This window comes from Camellia sinensis, chromosome 5 (genome assembly GCF_055761805.1).
Source record: "Camellia sinensis isolate YWXY chromosome 5, ASM5576180v1, whole genome shotgun sequence".
NCBI lineage: Eukaryota > Viridiplantae > Streptophyta > Magnoliopsida > Ericales > Theaceae > Camellia > Camellia sinensis.
The window spans coordinates 122,832,359-122,848,438 of NC_138965.1; the positions used below are offsets into that span (position 1 = coordinate 122,832,359).

Sequence of the window (16,080 nt, forward strand, 5' to 3'; positions counted from 1 at the left end):
TCTGCCATTTTACCCCGCAAACCCGTCCCGCCCGTGCCTTTTTTTTTTGTTCCTTTTTTTCCCCCAATTTTATACACGCCTCAGGCCCTTTTGTGTAGAATTGGCCCTAATTTCTTCACAGACACAGACCCAACACGCTGATACTCTCTCTCTCTCTCTCTCTTTCTCTCTCTACCCTACCCTACCCTACCCCACCGTCCGACGGTAACCTCCGGCCGACGATCTACACTGAACGACCGACGATCTACACGTCTGAACGACGATTTGCTTGCACTGAACGACGATCGATCTACTACACTGATACATATGCTAATGTGTACTTGGATATTGATATCAAAAGAGCTGCTTTGAAAACTTCTCCTCACAGGTAGGTATTTAATTACTACATTATTATATGAGTCCTGCTTTGCTCAATACAATTTTAATTCTACAATAAAATTTTAATTCTTACATATATGTGCATTTGTGTGTGTATATATATATATAGAGAGAGAGAGATTGTTGTCTAGGTGTGAAGGCATTATTTATGGGGTCTAGCACTATCATAGATTGTGAGAATGTCAATGGTACATACTTAAGTACTATTTTAGCATCTGCTAGTCTCCTTAGGTCTTCTGCGGTACCCGAGGATATCAAGGTCATTATTTCAATAAAAGTATTTTTTTTGGGTGCAATACAATACTATTCAATGTTTTTCAATGTGCTAAAATAATGGTACACTATTAAATATTACTTCCACTAATCTAATACAGTCCAGCTTGCCAACAAAATTTTCATACTGAAATTTGGTGGAAGAGTAAGCAAGATGGTAAAGAAAGTGAATATATGTAGTAGCACATGGTAAACACTTGTAAACAAATAACTAGATCAGAGGAGAGGAGGGGAGAGAGAGAGTCCAAAAAATAGTTAGTTCACCAGTAAACTCAAGAGAAGAAAAAGAGAAAGGAAAGAAAATACATCGGGAGAGTAACACACCATAACGATTTTGATTTATTAGCAACACTCACACGTCCACCAAAGTCGAAGATAACATCATTCCTGAATTCCAAGTTCCTTCCACACATGAGAGGAAAGATATTGAAAATTAAGGTTTAAATCATCCAATGTGAGGGAAACAGTTGAGTGTGGTGTGCTAAACCTCCTTTTAGGATTTGTGAAACCTCTTCACAACCAAAGGTGCATCAATAATATTGCAGAAATTGGGCAGTGCACTGTAAACACAAAAGTACATTAGAGATCTGAGGGTTAGATGGGCCAGCCCATTTGGAGTTGAGTAAGAACAAACATACTTGGGCAATATCTTGGAAGCTGAATTAGGAACTTGCAATGAGAATGATCCTGTGATATGTGCATCAATTGTAAAGAAGTGTAAAGAACCATATAAGATGAATTAACCTAATGAAAAATCAATTACCACAACATACATCAAACAGAAAAACTTGGAACTTTGTAAGAGCAAATGTTCAAGCACCACTATAATCACCAAAGTTTCATATTAACTTCACACTTCTCCAATCGAAAAGAGGAATCCAAATAGGAGAGCAAGTCCCCAAGAAGATGATAATTCAATAGAAGAAACTGTAGTTTCACCTGCCAAACTGTCAAATAATGATCATTTCCACAAACATCCAAATGACTAACAAACAAATATTTTTCCTACTTGACTCACAAAGACACCAAAATATGATTATCGTATCTACCAATAATGATCATAACAAATTACCATTTTTTTATCATCAACAAAATAAACTTGTCCATATCCAACAAAGAAAGAGATACAATGCAAAGTACATTACCCCACAACAATAACAAAATATCAGCAAAAATAGAACAAGAATGACTAAAATTAGCAACATTCATTGAAGTATATCATTGCCAATAGCTTCTTAAATTCCATGTTCACAATATCCATTGACACCCCATGTATGATTCAATCAAAACAACTACCTATGCCCCTTTCCCCCGCTGCTAATCTGTAGAGAATGCATTTTTCTTTTACCTTTGTCTTTGACCTTGCGTTTTATCCAAGATTGAGGTAAGCAATCTTGACAGAATTTTATTCAGCTACTTAAATGAATACCGAAAGAAAAAATATTCAAGATAAAGCTATTTATGCCTACCACCCTTCCATGTGAACCAAAGATAGGCGCCCCAAATGACCCAATCATGCCATGAAAATTATTGATTTGAATCACGTTTAACTTCTTGTGTAGCTCAGCAAGGTCAACATTTTTCTTGGTTAATTATATCTCCAACCATGCTCTAGCTTGGAGTTGTAGACCTAGGAGAAACACTTGACTCTGAGTATCTCTTGCAGCTCGATCTGGACTTGGAGGTGGAGCATTTTTACATAGAAAAGCAACTTGTCCTATGACCAAGCTATAATATAGGTTCGCTAGGTGAGATATAGCATAAACTTCCATTTCTAAGTCAATAAAATCTTCATTGCCAAACTTGGCAAAGTTAAATTCAACCCCTTCCCCTAGATTATCTATCAGTTTCACCAATGCTAAATCTCACTCTCTATTTACCGAAACCAATTTGGCTGGCCAAAATTCTTATTCATCTGCATGGCGAAGAGTTATCGTTTCAAGATTATCGGGTTGGATGTGTGCACATGTCAAAACAAGCCCACCTTGTTTAAAATGATCCCATCACAATGTACCACATTCATTATGTTTGATGGCTTTCCAACTAAGGAATACTTGCATTTGCCACTCTCATTTCCAGCCAAAGAGAGATTTTTCAAGGAGGGTATTTAATCTAGTCTCTATAAGCACCACAACTTGTTTTATTTTGTCATAAAACTGGGGCCTTTGTTATAGTAAAAGACAGTGTTCAAAGCTGATTTTCATGACCTATAAGAACAATGAGTACTGGATTACAAATTGAAACAATTCTTATATCCATGATGGAAAAAAAATATAGATAGGACAAAATATTGATGGAGAAAGGGGAAAAATAAACATGAAGAAAAAAGAAATAGATAATAAAAAATTAAAAAACAAAGACACAAACACAGACATGAAGAAAAACGTTATGCAATAATAAATTCAAGCATTACCCTGTAAATGTTACTAAAACATAAAAACTTTATGTAGTTTATAAGTAATACTTGGAATGTTGCATAAAGTTTTTATATTTTAATAATCTTTACGGGCAATGCTTGAATTTACTGTTGCATAATGTTTAATCTTCATATCTATGTTTGTGTGTCTTTATTTTTTTATTATCTATTTCGTTTTTGTTCATGTTTGTTTTCCCCTTTCATCCATTTTTTTCCCATCTCTGTTGTTTTTTTCATCATGGAAATAAGAAGTGTTTCAGTTTGTAATCCAATAATCATTGTTCTTATAGGCCATGGAAATCAGTTTTGAACAAGAATTTTCAAACAATGATGATTGCCTTTTACTACAACGAAGGCCACAATTTTATGTTAGAATGAAACATGTTGTGGTGCTTATAGAGACAATATTAATACCCTTCCTGAAAAATCCCTCTTTGGCTGGAAATGAGAGTGGCAAATGGAATTATTCGTTAGTTGGAGAGCCATAAAACATAATGAATGTGGTACATGGTGGTGTGATCATTTTAAATGAAGTTGGTTTGTTTTGACATTTGCACACATCCAACCCGATATTCTTGAAACGATAACTCTTCGCTGTGTAGATGAAGAAGAATTTTGGCTAGCCAAATTGGTTTCGGTAAGTAGAGAATGAGATTTAGCATTGGTGAAAGTGATAGATAGTCTATGAGAATGGGTTGAATTTAACTTTGTCAAGTTTGGCGATGAAGATTTTATTGATTTAAGAATGGAAGTTTATGTTATATGTCATCCGGTTGACCTATGTTATAGCTAGGTCGTAGGACAAGTTGCCTTTCCATGTAAAAATGCTCTTCCTCTTTCAAGTCCAAATCAAGCGGCAAGAGATAATCGGAGTCTTAGTGTTTTTCTCCTGGGTCTACAACTCCAAACTAGAGGATGGTTGAAGATGTAATTAACCAAGAAAGATGTTGACCTTGCTGACCTACACAAGAAGTTAAACGTGATTCAAATCAATAATTTTCACAGTATGATTGGGTCATTTGGTGCACCTATCTTTGATTCGCATGGAAGGGTGGTAAGCGTATATCGCTTTATCTTGAATAATTTTCACTTAGGTGTTCACCGAAGTAGTTTAAGAAAGTTGTGTCAATATTGCTTACCTCAGCCTTTGACAAAATGCAAGGTCAAAGACAAAGGTAAAAGGAGAATGCATTCTCTATGGATTGGCAGCGAGGGGAGAAAGGGGCGTAGGTACTTGTCCATATCCAACAAAGAAAGAGATACAAATGCAAAGTTCATTACCCCTACAACAAAAACAAAATATCAGCAAAAATAGTACAAGAATGACTAAAATTAGCAACATTCATGGAAGTAGATCATTTCCAGTAGCTTCTTAAATTCCATGTTCACAATATCCATTGACACCCCCTTGTATGATTCAATCAAAACAACTGCCTATGCCCCTTTCCCCCGCTGCTAATCCATAGAGAATGCATTTTCCTTAAGCAATCTTGACAGAATTTTCTTAAACTACTTATATGAATACCGAAGTAAAATACTCCTATCACCCTTCCATGCGAATCAAAGATAGGCTCCCCAAATGACCCAATCATGCTATGAAAATTATTAATTCGAATCACGTTCAACTTCTTTCTTGGTTAATTATATCTCCAGTCATACCGTAGTTTGGAGTTGTAGACCTAGGAGAAACACATAGGGTATGTTTGGTTTGTGTTTGAGAGATGTGTTTTAGAGATAAAAAGTACGAAAAGTCGTTTGGTTTGGTTTTTTTCAAAAGATATTTTGGAAAATTATTTTGATAGAGAGTTTTGGAAAAAGTGATTGATGTGATGTGTGTGAAAGGGAGATTTGTTTGGAAAACTTGTTTGGTTTACAAGTTTTGAGAAATTTTTTTGGAAAAATTTGTTTGGTTTGATTACTTTTAAAAACTTATTTGTAGAGAAAATTTCCCAAAATTTTTTCAGAAATACAAACCAAACGAACCCTATGACTCTGAGTATCTTGCAGCTCGATCTGGACTTGGAGGAGGAGCATTTTTACATGGAAAGACAACTTGTTCTATGACCAAGCTATAATATAGGTCCGCTAGGTGAGATATAGCATAAACTTCCATTTCTAAGTTAATAAAATCTTCATTGTCAAACTTGGCAAAGTTAAATTCAACCCCTTCCCCTAGACTATCTATCAGTTTCACCAATGCTAAATCTCACTCTCTATTTACCGAAACCAATTTGGCTGGCCAAAATTCTTATTTATGCAAAGTTAAATTCAACCCCTTCCCCTAGACTATCTATCAGTTTCACCAATGCTAAATCTCACTCTTTATTTACTGAAACCAATTTGGCTGGCCAAAATTCTTATTCATCTGCATGGCGAAGAGTTATCGTTTCAAGATTATCGGGTTGGATGTGTTCACATGTCAAAACAAACCCACTTTGTTTAAAATGACCCCATCATCATGTACCACATTCATTATGTTTGATGGCTCTCCAACTAAGGAATACTTGCATTTGCCACTCTCATTTCCAGCCAAAGAGAGATTTTTCAAGGAGGGTATTTAATCTAGTCTCTATAAGCACCACAACTTGTTTTATTTTGTCATAAAACCGGGGCCTTTGTTGTAGTAAAAGACAGTGTTCAAAGCTGATTTCCATGACCTATAAGAACAATGAGTACTGGATTACAAATTGAAACAATTCTTATATCCATGATGGAAAAAAAATATAGATAGGACAAAATATTGATGGAGAAAGGGGAAAAACAAACATGAAGAAAAAAGAAATAGATAATAAAAAATTAAAAAACAAAGACACAAAAACAGACATGAAGAAACACGATATGCAGCAATAAATTCACGCATTACCCTGTCAATGTTACTAACATATAAGAACTTTATGTAGTTTATAGGTAATAATTGGAATGTTGCATAAAGTTTTTATATTTTAATAATCTTTACAGGCAATGCTTGAATTTACTGTTGCATAATGTTTAATCTTCATATCTATGTTTGTGTGTCTTTATTCTTTTATTATCTATTTCGTTTTTGTTCATGTCTGTTTTCCCCTTTCGTCCATTTTTTTTCCATCTCTGTTGTTTTTTTCATCATGGAAATAAGAAGTGTTTCAGTTTGTAATCCAATAATCATTGTTCTTATAGGCCACGAAAATCAGTTTTGAACAAGAATTTTCAAACAATGATGATTGCCTTTTACTACAACAAAGGCCACAATTTTATGATAGAATGAAACATGTTGTGGTGCTTATAGAGATAATATTAATACCCTCCCTGAAAAATCCCTCTTTGGCTGGAAATGAGAGTGGCAAATGGAATTATTCGTTAGTTGGAGAGCCATCAAACATAATGAATGTGGTACATGGTGGTGTGATCATTTTAAATGAAGTTGGTTTGTTTTGACATTTGCACACATCCAACCCGATATTCTTGAAACGATAACTCTTCGCTGTGTAGATGAAGAAGAATTTTGGCTAGCCGAATTGGTTTCGGTAAGTAGAGAATGAGATTTAGCATTGGTGAAAGTGATAGATAGTCTATGAGAAATGGTTGAATTTAACTTTGCGAAGTTTGGCGATGAAGATTTTATTGACATAAGAATGGAAGTTTATGTTATATGTCACCCGGTTGACCTATGTTATAGTTAGGTCGTAGGACAAGTTGCCTTTCCATGTAAAAATGCTCTTCCTCCAAGTCCAAATCAAGCGGCAAGATATACTCGGAGTCTTAGTGTTTTTCTCCTGGGTCTACAGCTCCAAACTAGAGGATGGTTGAAGATGTAATTAACCAAGAAAGATGTTGACCTTGCTGACCTACACAAGAAGTTAAACGTGATTCAAATCAATAATTTTCACAGCATGATTGGGTCATTTGGTGCACCTATCTTTGATTCGCATGGAAGGGTGGTAAGCGTATATAGCTTTATCTTGAATAATTTTCACTTAGGTGTTCACTTAAGTAGTTCAAGAAAGTTGTGTCAATATTGCTTACCTCAGCCTTTGACAAAATGCAAGGTCAAAGACAAAGGTAAAAGGAGAATGCATTCTCTATGGATTGGCAGCGAGGGGAGAAAGGGGCGTAGGTACTTGTCCATATCCAACAAAGAAAGAGATACAAATGCAAAGTACATTACCCCTACAACAAAAACAAAATATCAGCAAAAATAGAACAAGAATGACTAAAATTAGCAACATTCATGGAAGTAGATCATTTCCAATAGCTTCTTAAATTCCATGTTCACAATATCCATTGACACCCCCTTGTATGATTCAATCAAAACAACTGCCTATGCCCCTTTCTCCCGCTGCTAATCCATAGAGAATGCATTTTCCTTAAGCAATTTTGATAGAATTTTCTTAAACTACTTAAATGAATACCGAAGTAAAATACTCCTATCACCCTTCCATGTGAATCAAAGATAGGCTCCCCAAATGACCCAATCATGCTATGAAAATTATTGATTTGAATCACGTTCAACTTCTTTCTTGGTTAATTATATCTCCAATCATACCGTAGTTTGGAGTTGTAGACCTAGGAGAAACACTATGACTCTGAGTATCTTGCAGCTCGATCTGGACTTGGAGGAGGAGCATTTTTACATGGAAAGGCAACTTGTCCTATGACCAAGCTATAATATAGGTCCGCTAGGTGAGATATAGCATAAACTTCCATTTCTAAGTCAATAAAATCTTCATTGCCAAACTTGGCAAAGTTAAATTCAACCCCTTCCCCTAGACTATCTATCAGTTTCACCAATGCTAAATCTCACTCTATTTACTGAAACCAATTTGGCTGGCCAAAATTCTTATTCATCTGCATGGCGAAGAGTTATCGTTTCAAGATTATCGGGTTGGATGTGTGCACATGTCAAAACAAACCCACCTTGTTTAAAATGACCCCATCACCATGTACCACATTCATTATGTTTGATGGCTCTCCAACTAAGGAATACTTTAATCTAGTCTCTATAAGCACCACAACTTGTTTTATTTTGTCATAAAACCGGGGCCTTTGTTGTAGTAAAAGACAGTGTTCAAAGCTGATTTCCATGACCTATAAGAACAATGAGTACTGGATTACAAATTGAAACAATTCTTATATCCATGATGGAAAAAAAATATAGACAGGACAAAATATTGATGGAGAAAGGGGAAAAACAAACATGAAGAAAAAAGAAATAGATAATAAAAAATTAAAAAACAAAGGCACAAAAACAGACATGAAGAAAAACGATATGCAGCAATAAATTCACGCATTGCCCTGTAAATGTTACTAAAATATAAAAACTTTATGTAGTTTATAGGTAATAATTGGAATGTTGCATAAAGTTTTTATATTTTAATAATCTTTACGGGCAATGTTTGAATTTACTGTTGCATAATGTTTAATCTTCGTATCTATGTTTGTGTCTTTATTTTTTTATTATCTATTTCGTTTGTGTTCATGTCTGTTTTCCCCTTTCATCCATTTTTTTTTTTCCATCTCTGTTGTTTTTTTCATCATGGAAATAGGATGTGTTTCAGTTTGTAATCCAATAATCATTGTTCTTATAGGCCATGGAAATCAGTTTTGAACAAGAATTTTCAAACGATGATGATTGCCTTTTGCTACAACAAAGGCCACAATTTTATGATAGAATGAAACATGTTGTGGTGCTTATAGAGACAATATTAATACCCTCTTTGAAAAATCCCTCTTTGGCTAGAAATGAGAGTGGCAAATGCAAGTATTCATTAGTTGGAGAGCCATCAAGTATAATGAATGTGGTACGTGGTGGTGTGATCATTTTAAATGAAGTTGGTTTGTTTTGACATTTGCACACATCCAACCCGATATTCTTGAAACGATAACTCTTCGCTGTGTAGATGAAGAAGAATTTTGGCTAGCCGGATTGGTTTCAGTAAATAGAGAATGAGATTTAGCATTAGTGAAAGTGATAGATAGTCTAGGAGAAGGGGTTGAATTTAACTTTGCCAAGTTTGGCAATGAAGATTTTATAGACTTAAAAATGGAAGTTTATGCTATATCACCCTCTTGACCTATATTATAGCTTGGTCGTAGGACAAGTTGCCTTTCCGTGTAAAAATGCTCCTTCTCCTTCAAATCCAGATCAAGCGACAAGAGATATTCGGAGTCTTAGTGTTTTTCTCCTGGGTCTATAACTCCAAACTAGAGGATGGTTGGAGATGTAATTAACCAAGAAAAATATTGACCTTGCTGACCTACACAAGAAGTTAAACGTGATTCAAATCAATAATTTTCACAGCATGATTGGGTCATTTGGGGCACCTATCTTTGATTCGCATAAGGGTGGTAAGCGTATATAGCTTTATCTTGAATAATTTTGACTTAGGTGTTTACTTAAGTAGTTTAAGAAAGTTGTGTCAATATTGCTTGCCTCAGCCTTTGACAAAATGCAAGGTAAAAGGAAAATGCATTCTCTATGGATTAGCAGCGAGAGGAGAAAGGGGCGTAGGTACTTGTTTTGTTGGAATCATTCAAGGTGGTTTCAAAGGATATTGTGAACACAGAATTCAAGAAGCTATTGGAAATGATCTACTTCTATGAATGTTGCTGATTTTGGTCATTGTTATGCTATTTTTGTTGATATTTTGCTATTATTATGGGTGGGTTGTATTTTGCTATTGTTACGGGTATATGTACTTTGCATTTATATCTCTTTCTTTGTTGGATGTTTCTTGTATGGGCAAGTGCTAATTTTAGTTTTTGTTTTTGTTGCTTATAAAAAATAGTAATATGTCATGAAAATTGATAGGTATGAAAATTTTATTTTGGTGTCTTTATTGATAATTTATAAGGGCCTGAAATGTTACTGGTGTAAGTTTTCTGAATGAAACTATATATTCAATTGTATCTTATTTACAAAGAGTCATCAATTTATATAAACCTATGACTGAAAACGGAAATACAACTAATTCAAATATTTACACCACAATTGTTCCTAGTTCCTAATTCCTAATATACCCAATCATGCCAAATTGAGAATATGTGTATATTCTCACTTCCCCGCTCAAACTCAAGGTGTTGTAGTAGAAAACATTGAAAGTTTGCCAAGAAGAAATAAGTGGTAGTGTAAGTCTTGGTGAAGAAGTTCGTAAGTTGCAAAGCCAAAGAGACAAAAGGAAGCGAGATAGAGCCAGACTGCAGATGTTGCCCGACAAAATGACAATCAATCTCAATGTGTTTCGTCCATTCATGGAAGACAATATTGTGGGCAATCTAAATAGCACTGCAGTTGTCACAATAGAGGGAGGTCGGAGAAGATTGAGGGACACCCAAATCAGATAAGAGACAACGAAGCCAAACAATCTCAGCAGTACCATGAGCCATAGCACGGCACTCAGCTTCGGCAGCAAAGCGAGCAACAACAATTTGTTTCTTGTTTTTTCTAGAGATCAAGGAATTGCTAAGAAACATGCAGAAACTAGACGTAGACTTGTAATCAGTAACATTACTAGCCCAATCAGAATTAGCATAAGCCACCAAATCTAGAGAAGAAGTAGAGGACAATAGTAAATTCTGAAACATAGAACCTCGAAGATAGTGAAGAATCCGAACCAATGCAGCCCAATGTGTGGAGCGAGGAGCAGAAACAAACTGGCTAATCATATGAGCAACATAGGCAAGATCAGGATGAGTAACTGTCAGATAGGCTAAGCAACCCACAAGCTCGTGATATAAAGTGGGATCAACCAGAGGGACACCATCAGTAGAGTTGAGCTTCACATTTAGCTTAGTAGGTATATCAGAAACCTTAGTATCAGTGAGACCAGCACAGTGAATGACCTAATAGCATACTTAGCCTAAGATAGAAAATAGCCCTTTGGAGAAAAAGTAACCTCAATACCAAGAAAATACTGCAATGGACCCAGATCCTTCATCTCAAAGGTGCAGAAGAGATGCTGCTTGACCTCAGAGATAGCAGAAGAGTCAGAGTTAGTGATGATCATATCATCCACATATAGTAAGAGAGCAACAAAACCAGCCGACGTATGTCACAAAAACAAAGCAGAGTCAGAAGCAGAAGGATAAAATCCAAGCTTAGTAATAGCAGTCTGAAAGTGACCATATCAAGTACGAGGAGATTACTTTAAACCATACAGAGCGCGCCGAAGACAACAAATTTGTCCTGAGGATTGGGAAAGGCTAGGGGGTGGACGCATATAGACCTCCTCAGTGAGATGACCATTAAGAAAAGCATTTTTAACATCCATTTGATAGAGGGAGCAATGTCGAATAACGGCAACAAAAATCAAGGTACGGACAATAGTCATCTTGGCAATAGAGGTAAACGTCTCATCATAATCAATATCGTACTCCTGCAAGAAACCCTTGGCAACTGGGCGAGCTTTGTTTCGCTCGAGAGAACCATCAAAATGAGTCTCAACTTTATAGACCCATTTACAACCAACTAGATTCTTGCCAGCAGGCAACGGGACAAACGCCCAACTATTAGTCTTCTGTAAGACAAACAACTCATCCTTCATAGCTCGAACCTAATTGGGATCCTGGCAGGCCTCCTTGTAAGATAGAGGTTCTAAAAAAAAAAAAATGAATAGCAGACAAAAAAGTGCGATAGGAAGCAGAAAAACTTGTATTAAACCAACCTAACCTGTTTGGAGAATGACGCTCTCTAGTAGGATATTTGTGTGCAGTAGGATCAGAGTTGTCAAAAGCAGAAGGGTCAACAGTAGGGGCAAAGACAACTTTTGGAGGGAGAGTTTGGCGACGAGAATAAACTAGCCATGGAGGAGGAGGAGGAGGAGGAGGAGGAGTAGGCTGGGGAGAAGGAGGAGAAACAGAGCAGATTCATGGGGTTCAGTGGAAAAAGAGGGAACAAATTCAGGGGGAACAGTAGAGATGTACTCATCAAGAGGGACTTCAAAAGGAAAAGCTTTGATACCAAATTGAAAAGCCCAACCCACACTTCACCTTAAAACCCAAGTATTAAGGAGAGGGAATCTAGAGGCTTATAACTAGCGCAGATAGGGCAACTCCAAACAATGTGGGACATATTCTAACACACTCCCCTGGAGGACAACATATACTAGCCGGACAAATGCTACACCAATCACAAGCCCAACCAAGCTCTGATACCATGTAAGTTTTCTAAATGAAACTGTATATTCAATTGTATCTTATTTACAAAGAGTTCGTCAGTTTATATAACCCTAAACCTATGACTAAAAAAGGAAATACAGCTAATTCAAATATTTATACCACAATCGTTCCTAATTCCTAATATACACAATCATGCCAAATTGAGAATATACACAATATATTTTCACAACTGGACTCTTCAAGGTTAACTAATTTCAGCTAAAGCTTATTGCTTGTGTTCATTTAAATTCTTTTTCGAGGGATACCTAGATTGATTAGTGTTGTTAGTAGCTACATATACATTAGGAGTGATGTTAGAAGCATCTATCCTTAGATTTTTCTCATTATACTAAATTTTACTCTTTGCATTTGTCACTTGGTAAGTGATATTGAGTTGTGTTCATGCTTATACTTGATTTGGTATACAATTGCTTGTTTGTTTGAATCAAGTGATATCTTTCAAATGTGCAACTAAATTCTTCAGTGCTATGGAGTCGAATGCTCAATGTTTACATATTTAGGTTTAACTTGCTGGACTCTTCAATTGGTAGGTCAACTAATTTTAGCTAAAGCTTATTGCTTTTGTTCATTTAAATTCTTTTTTGAGGGATACCTAGATTGGTTAGTGTTGTTAGTAGCTACATATACATTAGGGATGATATTAGAAGCATCTATCTTTACATTTTTTTCATTATACTATATTTTACTCTTTGCATTTGTCACTTGTTAAGTGATATTTAGTTGTGTTCATGTTTATACTTGATTTGGTATACAATAGCTTGTTTGTTTGAATCATGTGATATCTTTCAAATGTGCAACTAAATTCTTCAGTGCTATGGAGTCAAATGCTCAATGTTTTAGTACAAATTTTGGTTTTAACTTACTCTCTCTCATGTTATATACTCTTGAAAATCAATCAAATATCCATGTTGAATACCCGATACTAGAACGAGGGTGTGACATATATATCAAATACTTTCCATTAGACACTTTTTATATATTTAATGCTATCACTATATGTAAATATGTTATTGTATAATTATTATAAAATAAGTTAACTATATAATTAATTAATTTTATCAAAATATGATTAATTTTTACTGATTTGACATATTCTTCAATTTAAAGTGCCTCCAGTTTTTTTTTTTCTTTTTTTTTTTTTTTTTTTTGAGAAACAAAGTGCCTCTAGTTACCATATGAGTTACCATAAATTTTTTTTTTTTTATTTGAAAAACTAATAAAACTTTAATAAAGTAAAATTTATAAAAAAAATAAATAATATGACATAAAATAAAAGTGTTAATTTAACAAGCATAACATCTTTTTTACATCTATAAAGAATTAGGACCAATTTTACCCCAAATTAAAATTTCCTCCAAAATTTTGGCCAAATCCCTCCTAAATTCTTGAACCCTGAAGGACCCTCTCCTGGATTACCTCTCTCTCTTTTCCTTCTCTCTCTAATCCCCGTCTTTCTCACACAATCACTTAGTAACTCCTTCCTCTCATCCCTCTCTCACGGTCCCACGACATTTTCTTTTGGGATATTTTCTTCGTCATTTATCTCATGCCACTGCTGTAACGCCGAAATCCAAGCCACTGTGAATTGAACAACTTCGACCATTACGATTTTGCAGTTGTGTCCTCACCAGGCAACTCTCTCTCTCTCTCTCTCTCTCTCTCTCTCTCTCTCTCACTCTCAATTTCTAAACCCTAACTATATGTATGTTTTCTGCAGTTGCATATTCTCACCAGCTTATTGTTCTTCTTTCAAATCGGTGAGTTACTCTCTCTTCCCTCTCAATTTCTCTTTCCATTACATTTTTTGATTCAGCTCTAATTTTAGTATGTTCATTATTTTCAATTTTAGATTTTGATTTCAGTGTTTTCAATTTTAGATTTTGATTTCAGTGTTGTCGATGCCATTTTCTATTGATTTTAGGTGGCTTTCAAAACTTGTGTTGTTGTTGGTTTAGTTGTAGAGTTCAAATATTTGCTTGCATTTCTTGTTGCGTTTGATAAGTTTTAGTTTTTTGTGGTTGTTTGTTGAATGAGCTTGTAGATATGTTAAAATTCAATTTCAGTTTTGACAAATTCCCTCAATGTATCATGTAATTTTGGTGATTTGCATTGTCGTTGAAAATTTGATTGTTGAATTTCTACAATGAAATCATAATATTATTCAATTTTGTTTCCTGCTGATGTAATTTATGTTTCTGAAAGAATAAAACATTATGTGCCTCTGTAATTAATTATTTTTCCATCAACTTACTGCTATTTCAATCTATGATCACGGTTCATATTACCTTGAATTTCCTCATGCAAGCTTCAACTGTTCAGTGCTTTTTTTTTTTAATTATATATACATGTGTGTGTGTGTGTGTATAGTAGGGCCTTCTACATTGAATTTATATATTGTGGTTAATTTATACTTTAAAATGTTGTAGTTGTGAATCAAGATTTGCCAATTGATGTCGTAATTGTAATGAAATGCTACCATAAGCATAGCAGCAAATTTATGTTTCCAATATGATTTTTTTCAGACAGATTAGATGTGGTGTTTGAAGCAAAATATTCTCTATTTCATGAATGAGTTCCGGTTGCTTCCATATATATATATTTTTTTTGAACGGTGGGAATATATATAAAATCAACTAACAGAAAAAGTTACATCACCATTAAGGAGAGCAGCAAGAGCTGCAGGTGGGTTAGCCACCCAATTCAAAGGCAAGAGATTGCAAGCATGATTCTTTGCTACCCAATGAGCAACCTAGTTGTTGTTTCTGTTAGTCCACTTCAACTGCACATTCCCCACTCTGACCAGATGGCGGATGTCAAGAAATATTGCCAATCCTTCCCACGGGGGCACGGTTTCACCCACTCCCAGTTTTATAACTTCAAAACAGTCACAGCATGGGCTTGGGTCCTCATAGCCGCCATTCTCACAGCATGGGCTTCAGCCACAAAGGCAGAGGAAGCTGGAAAGGAGGAGACAAAGCCATCAATAACATGGCCCGCAGAGTCTCTCATAATAGCAGCAGCAGTTGCTATGGCTTTGTATATGTTAAAGCTTGCATCATAATTGATTTTACACTCCCCAAGAGGTGCAGGTTGCCATCCCTCAGCCTCCACCAGTGCTGGAACTAGTGTAGCAATGTGAGCAGTGTGGCCTATTTGGCAATGTGCATGGTATTCATACCACACCTGAGCGATTTTCTCAATTGTAGCCATGGGGTCAATAGGGACCTGATTGAATAAGAAGGCATTTCTCGCTTTCCAAATATGCCACCCAATGAATACAATTTTGTTGAGGACCAAATCCATGCCATCAACCTGCCGCTGTAATTGCATCCAACTATTCGTTCATTCTGCCACATTCACCAGACCCTTTCTCAATTCTAATATTCAACAGGCTGTCTAACCACACAGCTTGAGTCCACGGACAATCAAATAACAAATGTTCTACCAATTCGTCATCCTTCAAGCAAATAGGACAAACCTGAGAGGTTGAGCATCGCCGTCGATGGAGATTAACCTTAGAAGCCAAAAGATTCTTACAAAGTGCCACCAAAAGTGCTTGAGTTTGGGAGGGGCCTTAATGTTCCTCCGATTCTTCCAGAACCCTTGGGAAGTTGAAAAGAGCTGGACGGTTGTGACTGAGAACTCTCTTGCTTGGACATCTTTGCCACCCAATAATCAAATTTTACCGAATACAGCCCAGACTTGTTAAGATGCCAAACCAGCCGGTCTTCTCTGTCCACCAGCGAAATGGGAATGAGCTGAATTGCTTGGGAATCACCACTAGACAGAAAGTGTTGAATGTTCTCAATTTTCCACTGTTTCCTTATGGGATCAATTGCATCTAAAACTGTCACAATGTG

At 35.8% G+C, this 16,080-nt stretch overlaps 1 protein-coding gene across 1 annotated transcript in view; it reads left to right on the top strand.

Moving 5' to 3' along the window:
- Positions 1–234: 234 nt before the first annotated feature.
- Positions 235–16,080, top strand: part of LOC114268854 (uncharacterized) — a 224,054-nt gene continuing 208,208 nt past the window's right edge. The window contains exons 1-2 of the mRNA XM_082869715.1: positions 235–367; positions 13,938–13,977. The gene's annotated coding sequence lies outside the window, so the exon portion shown is untranslated. The remainder of the gene's footprint in view (positions 368–13,937; positions 13,978–16,080) is intronic.